The sequence below is a fragment of the Rhinolophus sinicus genome, chromosome 7 (genome assembly GCF_057876585.1).
Source record: "Rhinolophus sinicus isolate RSI-liver-muscle chromosome 7, RSI-T2T, whole genome shotgun sequence".
Lineage (NCBI taxonomy): Eukaryota > Metazoa > Chordata > Mammalia > Chiroptera > Rhinolophidae > Rhinolophus > Rhinolophus sinicus.
Genome location: NC_142507.1, coordinates 17,465,980 through 17,479,579, shown reverse-complemented (window position 1 = coordinate 17,479,579; position 13,600 = coordinate 17,465,980). Strand labels below are relative to the sequence as shown.

The 13,600-nt window shown below is 46.5% G+C and overlaps 1 long non-coding RNA gene across 1 annotated transcript; it reads right to left on the bottom strand.

The window, feature by feature from the left end:
* Window positions 1-5,306: 5,306 nt before the first annotated feature.
* Window positions 5,307-12,125, bottom strand: LOC109458620 (uncharacterized). The gene is made up of 3 exons (XR_002139266.3): window positions 11,683-12,125; window positions 10,395-10,857; window positions 5,307-9,190 (listed from the first exon to the last, which is right to left on the bottom strand). It is a non-coding gene; the product is annotated as an uncharacterized LOC109458620 (long non-coding RNA).
* Between the last annotated feature and the right edge of the window lie 1,475 nt (window positions 12,126-13,600).

The window sequence follows — 13,600 nt, the reverse complement described above, 5'->3', positions numbered from 1 at the left end:
ATAGCAGCTTGGATGGTTTTCAAAACACAAATGTTGCCTGTTTCCAGGAAAGTGGGGGGTAGAAAACAAGTTATACCTGTGATACTGCAGAGAAACAATCAGCCAAATGCAGGCTGGGGACTCTGTGCAGTGCAAGTGACCAGGTCTCGCTAACACATCCAAGGCACAAAAGAGGGAGGAAGGCAGGAGAAGAGAGAGAGCTGGTGCAGGTACAACGGGAGAGCTGTGAGAGCTACAGACACAAGGACCAAATGTGGGCTTTGCGTGGTTCCTGAGTTCAACAAGCAACTGTCTGCAGACGTTTGTGAGGAAAATCAGGGGAATCTGAGTGCATCTGAGGTGATCCTGCTGGTAATTTTGTTGGCAGGTGCTTATGTTCTTAAAGCAAAGGCTTTATCGGTTAGAGGTGCATTCTCGGGTATTTACAGAGGAAATGACATGTCTTACATTTGTTTTAAAATACCGCAGCCCTCTACTTCCCCAAAATGGATGGGTGGTGGGGACAGATGAGAATCAAGATGGCGTGGGGGTTCATTGTATATTCTGTCTACTCTTTTTTTCCTATCTACTGGAAAAGTGGCATAATGAAAAGTAAAAAAAAATTCAAGAGACTGGGCCAGATAAAGCATTTGTTCTTTTTAATAGTAACTGATTTATTCAACAAATATTACTTTTTCATCACCCACTTGAATTCAGCGTATTTTTACTTAACACCTACCTCATGCAAAATTGAGTAAGACACAGCTTCTGCCCCACAGAAGCTTACCATCTGGTAAGGGAGGAGAAACCTACATTTGTGAAAAGGTAACTCATACTAATACTAAGAGCTAAATCGACAATATGCAAAACAGCGAAAGCTATCACAAAAATTCAAGGTACAGAACAATGCATGGTATGCTACCTTTTGAATAGATACGGAGAAAAGAATCTCTAGTCTTACGTGCTTGTATAAATCTGAAAAGTCAGGAGAAACACATAAGAAACTATAAAAAATTGATTATCTGTTTAGGAAAGAGGCAAACTGGGCAAGGAAAGACCTTTTACTAAACACCTTTTTCATACTTTCTGGTTTTTGAAATCGTGAATGTATTGCATAGCCTAACATTTAAAATAAAAAGTAAAATAATTTCTCAGCTCCTCTCCCTTATCAGAACATGTCTCTGTTTAAAACTCTTTACCAGGTCCTATTACCTTTGGTCTATAACACACAGTCCTTTCGGTGGCTTTTCAGGATGGCCGTGGTCTGGCTTCTGCAGCCTCTCACCTCCTGCCTGTTGTACTGGATTCTGCAGCCTCTCAGCTCGCCAAGCTCGCTCTAGTGCGGGAAGCCAACCATCTCTCGTTTGGCCTGACCAACCCCTGATCATTCTTCAGGTTTCTCTGCAGGTGCCACTTCTCAGGGCTGCCTATTCAGCAGCTCTGCCCTATGCGCCCAGAGAACACCGTCCTTCTGTATTTTGGTCAAGTATCAAATTTGTAAGTAATGTCTGATGTTATCTTTTTTACTCACCTGTAAACTCTACAACAGTGCAACGACGTCTCATTTCTTTTTGTGTTCCTCACCTATTTCCAAGCCTCCTATTAATATATAGAATGTTTAAGTGAAGGGGCCACAGTTACAGAAAATAAAGAGATGACCAGTTTGCATGTGTACGATGTAGAGAACGCGGGAGTCAGTGGACTTTCCATGAGAAGTGAAGGAAAGAGCAGAGAAAGACTGTTAGCATGATCAAACAGGAAGTGGCATAAGACAACACGACAGGAAGTGAACAGAAGGATGCTATTTGAGGCGAAAGCCTTCCTTGAATCAGTGTAATGGAAGGCAAGCATGTGTACCGGAGAGAAGAAGGTTGTGGAAGAAACAAGGGATGAAGAGAAAAGACGTAATGTTTACTAGATAAGGAGAAGAAACATCCAGGCAGGGCAGGGGTGTCCATGTTTCTGCAGGTCTGTGAAGCTCTAGCAACCACATGGAAGCTTCCATGGAGCTTTTTACATGCATATTTTCTTTTTCTGAGTAAACTTCATAGGTTTTTGAGGCTTAGAAAGTCTGTAGATTTAAGAAGGACTAACGATCTTAGCCTTGGACAAACCAGATGAACTAAGGAGAAGAGATAGATGTGACACCATGAGAGCTGGACTGTGACACTGGACAACCAGGAGGGGACTGCGGGAAGTGTTTTGCAGAAACAGCCGCAGTGAGCTGGAGGTGGGTGGGGACTGGAGTTAGGGAAGGTCACAGAAGGTCATTGAAACCCCATGGTGGAGCCTTCTCACCCCCTGGCTTGTGAGCACGTCATTTGCTTCATTGCCCCTCATTTTCACTACGAGGGAGAAGGAACGGTGGGTGAGCATTACAAGAATACCTTCTTGTCTACCTCATAGGGTGTCACAGGGGATAAGAAAGACTGCTAACATCTGGAAAGTTGTGGGGCTTTTTTCTTTCATTTGTTCTTTGTGCAATTTCCATTAAATTTCACATAAAAATAACTACAGTCCCACTGAATGGTGGGGAGGGGAGGCCCCTAGCACTGTTTGGTCTTTAGCCCCTCATTGACCTTCTGGAACTATGAAAAGAGATTGACAACATCTTCCAAAAGTACAGAATCGTTTCCCATTTAGTTTGTCTGTTGTCCGTTTGGAATAGGCTTTGCTTGTTTTCTATACAGTTCCAAGCATGGGATTCTGCCCCAGACCTTACTCCCCAGAAGCAGTTCTGTGCAGTGGAAAGTACTTGGACCCTTGTGCCAGCCTGGGCTCTTGTCCTGCTCTGCATCTTGCTCATTGGTGACCCTGAGCCCATGTCTTGGGCTTCTCATCTATAAAATAGGATAGTCCTGAGCTCATGGGGTGGGGGCGAGGGTTATCTGGTGTCATACGCCGTGGGACACCCTGCGAGGAGAACCTGCCCACAAAAGCTGCTTGGTAGTTGGTTCCTCTGGTTGTCTCCCTGCGTCTGGATGTCTGACAGAAGGGACGCTCCTCTCAAGCGGCAGGAGATGGGTGAGCCTCATTGGGGCCCCTCACTGACCTCCCCACCAGTAATTTCTCTAGAGCTACCCCAGGGCGTCAGGTTTAAGGGGATGCCCGCTCATCTGTGGGGAAGGGCGTTTGGTCCAGTGCTTCTCTTGTCTTTAGTGGCTGGGAAACTGCATTGTCTTTTCAAGGCCCCTGAGTCAAAGCCAGAAGAAGTGAGTGTTGTCGGTTGTCGGTCCTGCTCTGCCACCTCCTAGTTTTGGTTCTGGACAAGTTACTTTCTATCACTGAGCCTTTGTGTCCTCACTTCTAAATGGAATTTACAGGCTGTAGGGGACGTTCCTTAGTCTGCTAGGGCTGCCATACAAAATACCACAGACGGGGGGGGTGGGGGGGGGTGGCTGAAACAACATCAATCTACTTCTCACAGTTCTGGGGGCCAGACGTCTGAGATCAGGTGTGTGCAGGGCTGGCTTCTTCGGAGGCTTCTCTCCTTGGTTTGTAGATGGCCTCCTCCTCCCCATGTCATCATGTGGTCTTCCCTTGTCTGCGTCCTAATCTCTTATAAGGACACCAGTCAGATTAGATTAGGGCCTGCCCTAGCCTTGTTTTACCTTAGCTACTGTGTTTCCCCGAAAATAAGACCTAGCCGGACCATCAGCTCTAATGTGTCTTTTGGAGCAAAAATTAATATAAGACACGGTATGTTATATTATATTATATTATATTATATTATATTATATTATATTATATTATATTATATTATATTATATTATATTATATTATATTATATTATATTATATTATATTATACCCAGGCTTATATTATGTTATATAAGATCGGGTCTTATATTATAGTAAAATAAGACAGAGTCTTACATTAATTTTTGCTGCAAAAGACGCATTAGGTCTGGCTAGGTCTTATTTTCGGGGAAACACGGTACCCCTTTAAAGACCCTCTCTCCAAATGCAGTCATACTGGGAGGTACTGAGGTTTATGACATCAGCATACACATCTGGGCAGGAGAGCATAATCCAGCCCATAACAGAAAGCTGGATGAGAACGTGTTTGTTAAAACTTGGCACTTGGTAAGCCTCCTGGTTACCAAACGCCAGCACTTGGTAAGTGCTGGTTACATATGTTGCCACATGTCTCTGTGCTGTATTTTGCTCAGACAACCTGTGGGGCATGAAGAGGATGGGCCTGCTGCTCCGACTTGGCTGAACTGGTCATCGGGCTTATGTTTGTCTCTTTCCCAGCACACTCCCTCCGTCCCATGCCTGTGTGGATGGTGTGCCAGGGCTGGGGCTGGCAAGCAGCACGAGTGGAAAGCTAAGAACTTTTTTTTTTTTTTTTTGGTGGTAATGCTATTGAATGGAAAATACTTGGTCAGTCTCTTCAGGCCACATATTATTAGGGGTTTTAGGACATCATTTCTGTTGTATGGATTTTTATTTTTAACTTTTTTTATTTATTTAAGAGTGTTTTTCCAGGACCCATCAGCTCCAAGTCAAATAGTTGTTTCAATCTAGTTGTGGAGGGCACAGTTCACTGGCCCACGTGGGGATTGAACCGGCGACCCAGCTGTTAAGAGCACCGCACTCTAACCCACTGAGCTAACGGGCCACCCCTGATGTGTGGACTTGGCTCTCACTGGTCCCCATTTCACTGGAGCACACGCTCACAGTTACCCTCTCATAAATGAAGGCACATCTGTCCTGAGCCATTGGGTGCCTGCGATATCTTACACAATAGCTTTCAAGTATTTCTTCAATTAAACAAAAGCAAGCAAAAGCAGCAGTAACAACAACCATAAAAATGAAGGAAGGGGGAATAAGAGCTCCTTGGTTCCAAAGATAAGAAAAGCGTGCAGCTCTCTTGAACATTCTCCCGCCGGGCCCACCTCCGCCCTGGTTTCCGAGCAGTACAGCTACTGCTGTTGGACCTTGCCTCTGTCTGTCCTCTCTTCTTGTGTCCAGGCTCCTGCGTCCTGCAAATGCCATCACTAGTTATGTATTCATTTGAGTGGTGCTCTGGTGGCTCTCTGTCACTCAGAATGTCCCTCTGGCCAGGGTTAATGACAGCGAGCAAGGACTTGCTGGTTAGCACCTTCCCTTCTTCTGGGAAGAAGCAGACAGAGGCTTTCAAACCCACGTGCGGTTGCCTGCAACCTTTGCCTCTCCAGGGCGTCTGCATTCCGACCTCCTCTGCTCCTTTGGTTAATGACAATTATAAATGTCCAGAAGGCACATCTCTGAGGCAAGTGGCCTCAGCTAATTGGGCAAAACTATTACACGGAGGCAGACTTTATTTTCTTCAGCATACCGTGATATATATTCCAAGAGCATAAGTAACGGATTTAAGAAAAACAAATTAAGAATGGAACTTAACGGAGATTTAAAAGAAAAGATAATTAATTCTGGATTTTGGGAAAGAAAACACTTCTGGTTACAATTTTGGATTTCCTTGCTGGATGGATTTGCTTCAGGTGGGAGATGTCAAAGGCTCAGGTGTGTGTGGCAGGGGGAGGGTGGACGGCAGCTGCGGTACAGAGAGGCCAGATGGCTTGCAAGGACGGAGCGAAAACTCAGGGAATTCTAATGATGAGAATCCCTCAAAGAGCTTTCAGAGAGCAGCCAGACGTGCTGGGAACCCTGGGAGCCAGGGCAATTACCATCTAGAAACGATCGTGGGACATCCTTGCCTAAAATACAGGTCTGTAGTGCAATGCAGTCGTAGTGTCTGGAGTGTGTGCTCAGAACAAACAATATATCTAGCATAGATACGTACGCAAGTGTCTACATATTTTATGTACATTTATCTATGATTTATACATAAAACACATTTGTTAAATCCATGCTGATTAGATTAAAATCAAATGGGGAGAAGGGTAGCTGAGCACAAGTTTTCCCAGTCTCCATCCGTAGTCAACTTTCCCATGTTGCTATGGGAACAAGCACCTGGCTGACTTTCTGGAAGGGAACAGCTTCCTGAAGTGATGGGCAGTGCCCAGCCCAGGTCGAGGGACCCTCTCTACCTTCTGTGGAAGTTGGCACCAATGAAAGTTGAGGTTGCCACTTGCCTCAAGCTGCAGCCAAGTCTTTTCATTTAAACAGTACGAGATCACCTCAAATAGCCGTGTGGTCATTGTCAAAAGATGTTCGGATATTTATGCAGAGTTCTTTGAAAGGATCTCACAGCACTCTTGGAATTCTTACCAGCCCTCCGGGAGCTTCTGGTGTGTGTGTGTGCCCACAGAGGAAGGTGGGAAGAAGGTTGGGAATCGGTTGGAGGGAAGACATCATCTTTTTTAAAAAAAGCTGAGGCACTGAGAGTTTGTGATTTGCCCATTGTCTCCATAAGGCAGAAGCCATGTAGTTAACTCCTAGATGAGTGCTCTCTCGGGGAGCACGTACGGCATGATGAGAAAGGGGGCTGGTCTTACTCTTTTGCCACGACTGCCAAGGCTGTTAGTTGGCAGACAGGCAGAGGAAGAAGAGAGGTGCAGTGTCATGCTGGCTAGCCTGCTCTCACCCACTACCTGCCCGCTTCCTGCCTATCCCAGTATCATCTTCAAGCTTGAACCCACTCAGCCTTGTTCGGTAAACTTATCTGACCTTAATTCCATAGCTGCTTTCAAAACCCGGACACTCGACTGAAGTTTCATGTGAAGATGGTACAGCTTCCCTGTGGTGGTTCCCTGGAGTGAGGTGAAGGAGGGGGGCCTCACTGCTCTTCCATGGCTCTGCGTGCCTGCCTGGTTTGGCTACTGTCACATGGGAGACGGATTAGGGGACAGAAGGAATTCTTGCCAGGCTTGGGGTAGGTATTGCCCCCTACCCCTGGCTAATTTGTGCCTTTTAGAGCAATACTGCATTTCCTGCTATTTGGGTTTGTTCCTGGTCTTGGAGCGGAATCAGTAAACATGACCCCAAAAGTCTCCATTTAGGAAGAAAAAAACCCCAGCAGAGCAGTGTATATACATTTTTTGGCAGTTTTTCTCTTCACCTGCGGTAGAGGTTTGTTGTCTGTCTCACTTGGTGAGGTGAGTGGATGCAGGTAGTTTCTTGAGCTGCCTGCTGGGTGTTTCTTTTCTCTCTCCTTCTCCCCCCGGCCCAGTATCTGTTTGCTCCCAGGCAGTGCTGAAAAACACCTTGAGGATGAGAAAAAACACCACCACAGATGAGCCTCCAAGGTTTTACAGTCCATGGTAGTTTGGGGACTGTCCCAAACACAGGGGACTGTCCTGCCATGAAGCAGCCAGTGTCCTGGGCACGATGGGTGTGTGTGCGCTTGGTGTGGCAGGGTGGCAGAGAGGGTGGAGGACCACCGATGGCAGCATTTCAGGTCAACCTCCTACACTGAAGAGCACACACAAACCAGGCAAACAGCTGTGAGGCGGCGCAGCACTGCTGGCTGGTCTGTTCCCCGCCTTGTGTGCCGCACTCTGGCTGGCAGAGGCTGCAGACGAGAGGAAGCACTGCGGGTGAAGCCGAGCCGAGCTGAGGACGAGAGACCTGAGAGGCCAGACGTCAGAAAGGAGGACGCAGCATAGCAGCCGATGAGGAAGTGAAAGGTGTGGTAGGAAGGCGCCGTGATTTGGAGGCTAAAGAGCTGCCTCTCACCTCTGTCCTTATGAGCTGGGGGACCTTACAAAAGGGATTTACCCTCTCTGAGCCTCTATTATCATCTTTAAAATGGAGCCAATGATAGTCTCCCCCTTCCCTACTTCATAAGACTATCGTGAGGATTAAAGACATGAAACTCCCATAAGCCAGAGCTCACGCCAACGCACGACCTGCCCCACTGTGACCTACCTAACAAATTTGGTGAAAAAAATAAATCAATAGGTGAGTATAAAACAGGACACAGAGAAAAGATGATTAATCCCTGTAAGCGGGAGGGAGCGAGGTGGGAAACTAAGAAAGACCCAGATGGTGATGGTGTTGGCAGAGGCATCAGAACCACTCAGAAATGCAAAAAGAGTGACAGGGTCCAGTGAACAAGCAGCCACTCCCATGCGTGAGAACCTAAGGAGCCTAACCAATGAGTGGGAGGCAGAAACAGGAGGCGGGTCAGCAGGGAAGAAACCCCAGGGTGGAGGTGAGGAGAGGAAGTCCAAGGACGTTTGTTCTCGGGAGACCGAAGGCATAGGTAGGAAGGGCCAGGCGGACAGGCAGAATGAGCTTGGATGGGCCAGAGCTGACAGCGAGGCAACCTACCGTATTGGATACGTGGGATAGATGAGTCGTTTATTCAGAAGGCCGTAAGGGAGTTATCATATTTTCAGGAGAGAGGGCCTCAATTTATTTGCTCTGAACCCAATTATTTGGTTCAAACTAGACATTTAATCACATGTAAGGGAGACCAGAGAAACAGAGTCCCATCTCTAAAGAGAATGCAGGTCAAGCTTCTGTCATTCAGTGTCATGAAAGGTAAAGAAAGAGTTTCTGGAAGGAGGCGTCAACATTGTTTAGCCTTTCAGGAAAGGATCCAGTGAAAATGGAATGATTGTAGTTGATTTAAGGGGTAAAAGTTGAGAGGCAAAGGATCACTAAGGTTGAAAGGCTTCACTGAGATGTCCTTTTGTTCATGGGGAAAACGTTGATGCTGATGGGTTCAGGGGGAGTGGGAGGGATGATGGATTGCCGATGAACCTATGAAGAATGAGGCAAAGCAGCATGAAACCATTTGTTTGGGCTTTATAGATTTTCTAATAAAAACGTCAAGGTTTTTCACACCATTTTGAAAATGTCATCAAATGCAAAACAGTTCTTATGCCAGTGACAAAGCCTGCATTTCCAATGGTAAATTCCAGCCCAAGATGCAATAACACACTTTGTCAAGTTTTCCTCCAGTTCAAAACAGGGGTCAGGTTTGGTCCAGGACCCTTCAAGGTGACCTTTGACCCTTCACAGTAACTGACCCCTCGCAATAGAACCCAGAACTTTCCTGACTGTGAAGTATCTGGGGAGTGATTAAGGGTTAGTGTTAGCCGGGTGGAAACATCCCTGAGAACGGGAGTCCATTTCTGAGCCATGTTTGGGGAGTGAAGAGCATATTTCTGAGTCTCTGACTCAGTCAGATTATTTCTGATGTAACCATTAAGAAAATCCTTCAGGTGGCCGGTTAGCTCAGTTGGTTAGAGCGTGGTGCTAATAACACCAAGGCTGCCAGTTCAATCCCCGCATGGGCCACTGTGAGCTGCGCCCTCCTTAGAAAAAGAAGAAAAAAGAAAATCTGTCAATCAACTTTCTTGTCTTAGACTCTCCTCCTTGCAATCTATCTCACACACTTCCTCAAAGTTATTATTATTTTAATGTATTTTTAATTGTGTGACAGCCCAGCTCAAAGTCCTTCAATGGCTCCCTTTGCCTTTTCTTTTGGTTTTCATTTTTATAACATTTAAAAATTAACCCAAGAAATCCAAGATGTTATCATTACGAAGTGTCATCCACATCAGAATAACAAACGTGACATTGTATATTCTTTCTTCATACTCAGCTTCAAAATCCAGTGTGTGTTTCACTGTTATATCACATCCATTGGGAAGTAAATGTTGTCAGATCTACTTAATCTGCATTTAGCTTTCATAAGATTTAAAGTTGTAAGAGACGATTCGCAAACCAAGCTCTCTAAACATATCTTAAAATTTTCCAATAACTGAATCAAATATCAGTTTTTTGAGCGGAATTTACACTAATTGAATTTGAATCAAATTTTTAAAAATCCCATTCTTAACACAGACTAGTATCCCATCATTGGGATGGACCACTCAGTCCCTTTGTCTTTTGAAATGAGTGCAAACTCCTTTGACAGGCTTTCTGCACCCTAATTCCTTTGCAGCCTTATCTTTTTGCAATTCCTGGGCAACCCAATACTTAGCCAAACTCGTCCAGCCTTTCCACCATCATCCTAGCCCTTCACACTTTCTGCCCTGTAATGTCACACCCGCCTTCTAGAGCATTTCCCTTCAGCCATCTAGCCTATAAAAATCCTGCTGTTCCTCTAAGACTGAGCTCAGAAGCCACTTCTTCCATGAAAGCTTTCCTGATTTTCTCCTCTGTGATTCTGTCACCTGTGATTTCTCCTTTCTTTTTTATCCTTCAAAGCACATTGGTACCTCCAATTAATTCACTTCAACACGTATTCTAGTCTAATCAAGATGCCTTCTCCTTGAAGCTGGCGTAGAAAACTGCCTCACATATTCATAGTCCCCTTCACCGCCACCTACAATTAAGTTTCCTCGAGTTACCTCCTCGAGTGGCCTCCTCGAGTGGCCCACCATGGTTAGGGAAGAGTGAAAGCCGTAAGTTTAGAGTGAGTCTTCCTTTGGGATTCATCTCTATTAAGTTTATTTGCTAAAAGGAAAAAAAAAAAAGCAAAGAGGAAAGAAGGGAGAGCAGTTGGGTGTTTACCTTTGTCTAGTCTAGCACATCAGCTTTGCTGCCTCACATTACAGTTTTGCCTATGTCTGTTTCTGGGGCCCAGAAGAGAAGCCAACAATGGACTTGTCCTTCCCTTGCTGGCTCTCCGCAGCTCTGAGGTAATAAGTTCAAGGGCCAGCAAGAGAGTGGTTTCTGAGGGGCCCTGTCACACTCGTAGGATTGCTGTTGGGGCTTCCCCTAGAGGGTCTTTAGTGGGGTCCTGGCCCAAACATTTCCTCTTGGATCTTCTAAGGATGAAGGCAAACATAGGAATCACATTCTTTGACTTTTGAAGAAATGTGTGGCTCTAGAGAGGGGCCAGAGGGAACACAGTAAGGGTTACCGTGTCCTGTCTGGATGACACGGGTTGGTCGACTCAACAGGCTTGGCATCTGCTGCTTCCAAGAGTCATCAAAGTGTTGCTCGGATCAGTGATGTGTAGGTGAGAATTTTGCTGTACACAGGAAGAAAGTTTGAGAAGCTTAGTCAAGCAGCTCTGTCGCAATTTGCAGGGTGTGGGAAGCCTCCGCTAGGCTAATTGGCAATGGCTTTGTCTGTTAGTCACAGGATTTGATGGTTTAGTCTTAGATCTACCAGTGGTTTATGGTAGAATCTGAAGGAGGCCACCCCATGCCTGAGTTTTCATAGGTAGGTGGGATTGTTGCGTTAATTTCTGGCAACCTGGCCAAACAGGACAGTTTTAGCTTCAAGCTGGGAAGAAAGGCAGCCCCTTCCCTCCCTCCTTCCCTCCCCCCTTTCTTTCCTTCCTTCCTTCCTTCCTTCCTTCCTTCCTTCCTTCCTTCCTTCCTTCCTTCCTTCCTTCCTTCCTTCCTTCCTTCCACAGATATTTATTAAGTGCCTGCCACACACCAGGAGGTTAGAGCAGTGAGCAAAACTATCCAAGTCTCTGGCCTCATACATATGCTAGCAACAGTTAGACAAATATATATATATATATATATATATATATATATATATATATAATATATTTATATGATCTGGCAGCGATAGACGCTCCAAAGAAAGTAAAGATGGGTGAGGGAACAGAAAGTGACAGAGCTGTTCGGGACACAGCAATCTATCTAAGGCAGCTTCATCTGTGGGGGTGGCATTTGAGCAGAGACCTGGGTGAAGTCAGGATGTCATTGGGGGAAGCTGGGTGGCACCCGCAGAGAGAAAAGTTCAGTCAGACAAACGTGCCAGCTGCATGACCCTGGGCAAGGTAATCACTTCTGCGAACCTCCGTTTCCATGGTTAAAATAACACTAATACCGCCTACCTGCCAGAGTGCTCGTGTAGGTGAGGTGAGCACCGCACGTCAGGGCCTGGCATGCAGTGGGAGCGCGCCCGGGACGCAGGCTGGCTGTTCTCAGTGGCGGGCTGCCCTTTGTACAGCCTGGGCCAGCAGATGGGGTGCTCGGCCTGCTCCCCCAGACCACGCCATTGCTTCAGTGTCTCTCTGGGCCTCTTTCTCAGTCAGTCAAAGCAGAAAACCACCCTTGCCCCCTCCTCAAAGGAATGCAGAAGAGCAGGTGAGATAGCAGATGCATAGTTGCTGTGAACTAGCTCTTGGACACAGGTCTGTAGAGAATCAGAGCCTGTGTGAGAGGCCAACCCTCACCCGGAGGGCTGGTGGCAAAGACATCAGGCCCAGGACAGATCCTTAAAAAACGAGGGGTTTCAACGGAGACAGAGACAGATTTGCTAGGAAGAGAGAGAGCTGGGAAGAGAGCCAGTCCCAGGGCGAGGCTCAGCAGAAGGGCGGGCTCCGGGTGACCGCCAGGAAGCAACAAAGCAGCAACACAAACAGGAAACAGGACCGCTGGTGACAGGATGAGGCCCTGCCAGAGCTGGGAAGAGCCCGGGTGGCAGGGGCGGTGGGGGTGGGGTGTTGGGGGAGCCAGCATCCAAGGCAGGAAGGGGGTGGTCTCTCTGCATGGGATCCCAAGTGAAAATGACATTGCCATCAAGTATCGAATAATGCTCCCTCTGTCATTTTTCTTAAAAATACAACTGAAAGAACTGATTTCTGGCTATTTTGTAAACCCCTCACCCCACCTCTGTTGGGAAAGGCTTTCTCGCCTTCCCTCTTATCCAGTTACACACCCACCTCGTAATTAGTGAAATAGCACCTTAGCCCCAGCCTGCCAGTACTGTGTGCTGAGTCCAGAGGCCCGGGAATGGTGCCTGCCTTACTGTCTAGAAAATTACCGGTAGCCCACCTAGCAGGCGATTGACTCCCAGTGAGAACACGGTCTGCATCTACAATAATATGAGTAGACTGCAGATTGCTTCATGGGACAAACACTGAGCAGTCCAAACTCCATTCTTTCCTGAGTTCTCCTCGCTGATCTCCTGTCAGTCTCAAAATTGATAGAACAGCCTGAAGCCATTGAGCAGAGTTATGTCTGCAATCACCTTTCCGATTCTTGCATAGAGGTGCCAGTACATCAAGAGGACCCAGGCAAGGGGACAACAGGGTGGCTTTATTTAGCATTATGACAAGCAAACGCTTGAATACCAAGGAGCTCATGAGCTTTACGGTGGCAGGAAAAAAAAATTAAAAAATTAAAAAGCCCTTGCGTGCATGTGTGCCTGGTGCGCTGGTGCCCTACGTGGTGCAAAAAGGAGATTGCTAACAAAAAGGTTATTCAGCGGTTCCCAGAATAAACCCAAAGGTAACAAGTATGGACGGAGCAGATGTCAGGAGACCGAGCACGATTTTGGAGAACTGCCGAGATATTTAGAAACAGCGCTTTCTTATTAACCCAAGCATAATGGTGAAAGTCCTTTAACATAAAACTTCCCAGATGCCACTTGCACCTGACATGGCAATAGGATGAATGCCAGAGCGTCCACTAATACTGGAAATGCTCATTAGAAATAGCTTGGACTGATTGTTCCGGCACAAACAGATCACAACCTAATCTATGTGCTCCTGCAGCTGCACCCCAGCCGCGGGAGCAGTCGGACCAGTTCACAGTTCACTAGTGCTGCCTCCTCCTTTGCAGACTTTGGCATTTAACTGTAATTAAGATTTATCGTTCACTAGCTTGCAGGTCAGGGCAAGCATGACAATATGGGTAACTTTTCTGTTTACTAGTAAAATGTCTGCGAGGAGGAAGCCTCAAACCTTTCAAGCAGAACTTGACAGAAATAAATAGCACCTCTTCACTCCAGGACGAGCGCATTACCGA